Here is a 4,538-nt window from a genome sequence, read left to right as displayed (position 1 = left end):
TGTGATGCACATTTTAAAAATTATTAAAACATTCCCACATAGGCCATTGTTATCTTTACAAATCTGTAGTCTACTCATTTCTCACTGGGAGAGAGAAACAGTAAGATAATGGGAAGAATCAGAAGTGAAGAAGGAAGTTGCCTGACTAGTCATTGGAGTTGAGGGAGTCAGAAGGTGGCCTGGAAATAAGAACCTGCAGGGAAACCACTGGGTCCACGTGACATGTTCAGAATTGAAGGAAAGAAGCGTGGATAGAGAGGGTTAGTTTTGTTTGAACTATCCTGGTCCAACTCTTCCAGTATAATGACGGTAAAATAATAATCACCAGTATCTGTTGAGCATTTATGTGCCAGGCCCTTTACATGTGTTGCTACTTTGGTGCCTCACATTAACTCTATGAAGGAAGGTGCTGTTGTCACCATTTGAAGATGAGGGTCAAAGTAAACTGAAGTGAGTAACTTACCCAGGCAAGTGGGAGAGCCAGATGCACGTAATTCACTTGGGGAGCACAGGCTGTGCTAGGTTGAAGCCCACGTAACATTTGAAGGCATATGCAAAGCTTGGTGGTCCTGTCTCCTCAGGGGTCCATGTTGTTTGCCGTGGTACAGGGTCATAGCTGGTGGAAGAGGCAGGGGTCAGTAGAGCTTCCGCATTTCATCATTCCTCTTTTTCAATCTTGTTGATAGTCAGTAGGGTTTTTTTTCCCCAGACACTAGATTACACTTGCCCCCCTACCCCTTCCCAGCAATTTACATGGAGACAAGAACACTGTTTTACAAAATAAGACCTATTTGTTTTTTGTCACCATGGTTTTTGTTTTCTTAAATAATCTCTGCTGTAGTACATCATTTAATAACTTAACATATTCTTTAAGACCCCACTTATTGTCACCTTGGCTCATGATCTCTGCCCTCTATAGTGCTCTTGTGCTGTCAGCAGTTCACAGTAGTTTGTATGAAACATTGCTCACGTTGCATTGGAATGACTGGTTAACAAGGCTGTCTCCCCAGCTGGCCTTTGAAGCCTTTTAGGGAAGGGACCATCTTGATCTCTGGAGCCCTGACACTGGGACACAATTGGAAGTTTAGTGCTTCATTAGGTCCACTCTATCATCTTGTGAGTAGAAATTATTAAAAACCTACTTTTAAAATGAGAAAACTAAAACTTCTTAAAGGTAAAAATGTTTGGTTCTAAGTCACTAGGCAGGCAAGTACACTCATGAGTTGAACTCAAGCATATTTTCCAGGATGATGGGCAGTGGGGGTGGGTGATGACGGGCAAGCCTAGAATTAGGGTAAGAATACCCCAATATATGCCGGGACAGTAAGTGCTTCCCAGCAGTACAGAGTTTGATACTGGCTGACATTGACCACTGGGTAAGCCCTAGCCTGGGAACCTGGCCCAGCTCCAGGGTCCTTTTCAACTAAAAATAGAGAAGACTCTGCCTCAGCTAATTTTAGCTTGAGGTTCTGCCTGTTTCTGGAGCTGTTGGGACTTGCTGGTTCAGGGATTTTACCTTTCTTGTGTTACCATTAAAAACTGTCTCTGTAAAAATCGCTTATTTTAATAATCCCCTTTTATGAACACCATCTCATTTCAATCTTATCATAACTCTGGCAGATATTGCCATTTTATAGAAGATGACTCAGGTTTAGAGAGATTGAAAGTGACCTGCTTGCCCAGGTCTTCTCAGTAAGAAATAATACTCTGTACTCTGGAATTAGACAGCCTTGACTTTCAACCCTGGCCCTGCCACTTAGTAGCTGTATTAACCTCTCTGAGTTCCTCTTCTGTAGAATGGAAAAATGGAAGTTAATTTTATAGGGTTCTTGTGAGGATGAAATGTGGTGTGAAATTTTGTCATTTTATTCTCGGCGTTGTTGGTGTCTTGTATTTTTCACTTCCCCTTCTTCATTGGGTTGAGGAACTGCTAGATGTACCCCTTGCCTTCTAGGAAATTAAATTTTAATGTTTTTGGGTTGCTAACTGTCAGGTGGGTAGATTGGTGTCTGGTAGATGCTAACACAACTGAATCAGTGTTGAAGGTCTTGCTAAGAGAATGTAGCTGCTTCTTGATGGGTCATCTTTGGTTCCATGGTTCTTGGCACAAATGCTTCCTGTAAATGACTGTTGATTCCCTAAAGACGGGAGTTGGATCTTAACTGGATTGGTAACAGCCCAGTAATTTTTCTTAGATTTGATTTTGGAGCTTTTGCAAAGGAAGGTGTGTTCTGGGTAGTTAATACCGTCTATTGCCTAGTCAGTGCTTTAATCCAGTTCTTAAGCCATCAGGATAGCTCGGATATCTAGAAGTTTATTTCTAAGCTGAGGTAGTTAGAAGACCTCGTGGGTGTAAATGGCTGACCCAAATGCTGGCCCTGGGAAGGTCTAACTTCCTCACCTTTTATCCTCTTGAGATGTTAGTGAATTTACTACCTGAAGTGTCCTTTAGAAAAGATAAATAGCTGTGAGACCTTCCTTTGGGAATTTATTGAGGACTAAGGATAATATTTTTCTTCGTATCCTGTTCCCAGTGGAGGTAAGTGAGAAAAAAGTAGCAGTTTGCTACCACCTGGAATTTCTAATATGACCTTTAGATCTCTGAAGTTTTATGAAAACAGAGGGCACAGTGGTTTTACCCAGTAACACGACATTTGATAGACTTCCAGGTTAAAATAGTTTTTCTCTGGATTCACAGTGTATTAGAGATATTCAGGCAGTTAAGTCGGTGAAAAAATCAACCTTGAAAACTGGGGGCCAATTTGTGCTTGAGTTCACTAGTTGTAGCTATTCTTAAACTTCAATATGCAAAGAATCACCTGGAGAACTTGTTCAAAATGCTCATTCCTGAGGGTGCCTTCTCTAGTCTGGGCTTAGTGATAAGGGTGTCTGCAAGTCCAACGGCAGAAGTAGGTGGAGAAGGCAGTATGTGGAACTGGGGTTTAGTGGATAGTCATAGAGTCTTTGGGGAACATCACGACAGAAAGATTCTGGGGGCCACAGCTATGAAAGGTTTTTCATTTCCAGATAAACTACTTTATCCAGAGTTCCAAGTGTTACGTCTGTTCCTGATTGACCTGTGTTTTAGCCAAGTGCTGGGGGAGCTAAATGATGAACCCATTGTTCTGGGATTGTTCCATGTAAAGGTATAATGAAGGACGCACAGACAAGACCAGAACCAGATTTCTTCACGGCCAAAACAACTTGATTACTCTATGTTGTAGCTCAGGAAGGTTTTTCATTCCTTTTAGGAATACATTGGAAGATGAAAAGCTTTAGGTTTGGATCTGCATGTGCTCAGAATAACAAAGCCAGTGAGAACCTGCTTATTACTTTTTAAATCAGTGGGAATTGTTTGGCTTTGAACCTTGTGGAAGCAAGAAGAACAGTAGGAAATAAGGAAGAAAATAAGTTAACTTCTTCCTTGTGCGGTAATTTTAATCATTAACCTGTTTCTAAAGTTAGTGACTTTACTGTTCAGATTTGCAAAAATAGAAAATATGTATTATTGTGTATCTAATTATCTGATTTCCCCCATCTTTTCTAGGAGGTGTTATTGCCTACATCAGTTCTTCCAGCTCAGCCTCTAGCCCTGCCTCTTGTCACAGTGAGGGCTCCGAGAACAGTTTCCAGTCCTCCTCCTCCTCTGTCCCATCTTCTCCAACTAGCACTAATTCTGATAACAATGGGAATCCCAAAAATGGCGATCTCTCCAATATTGAAGGCATCCTGAAGAATGATCGGATAGATTGTTCTATGAAAACAAGCAAATCGAGTGCACCTGGGATGACGAAGAGTCACAGTGCAGTGACAAGTGAGTTATTTAGTTTTCTAAAGGTTGGTGCCACCAATTGCAGGTGGGGCTTGTTTTATCAGCTGTTCATTTGGGGGACCATTTTATTTTGGGGTATAATTTTCACTCCCTTCTGGGTAATCGTAGTTCAGTAGTTAGGTAAGAAATCAGTGATGATCTGAAAAGTTGCAGCCTAGGGGCTGTCATAATTGGTTCTTGCTGCAGAGCAAGATCTGTGGTTATGTACTCTGTCTGACCATGTTTCCTTCGAGGGTAGCCTCTTACCCCATTTCACAGTTATCTCTCTTCTGCACTCCTAGTGCTGAATCTGGTTTCTAGAGCGGAGTACTTACTCGTGGAAAGGGGTTTGCTTTCATGAAGTTGGAGCTAGGACATTTAGAGGATTGGGATATCCAAATGAGTCATGGAAATTTGGATCCCGGAGTGAGTGTGGAGGTGATGGGCTGGTACAGGGCAGGATCAGGAAGAGATGGGACCTGACTGGTACCTGCAGGTGAGTTGAATTTAGTATTTGTACATCAGCCTGTGGAGACACCCCTTTGCACCTTTTGTTGATTGACACCTCTGGCTAACTTCTTAATTCTTATCCAGCAGGATTGTTTTCTTAGCTCTGGTTGCATGTCTGATGTAAAGTAACTCTAGATTTATAAAATTTCAGTGTATGTTTAAAATCACCGGGAATGGAAAAACCAGCTCTCTGAGATATTTTTGGCAGTGCCATAAA

The sequence above is a fragment of the Balaenoptera acutorostrata genome, chromosome 4, assembly GCF_949987535.1.
Source record: "Balaenoptera acutorostrata chromosome 4, mBalAcu1.1, whole genome shotgun sequence".
Taxonomy (NCBI): Eukaryota; Metazoa; Chordata; class Mammalia; order Artiodactyla; family Balaenopteridae; genus Balaenoptera; species Balaenoptera acutorostrata.
This window is presented reverse-complemented; position numbering follows the sequence as displayed.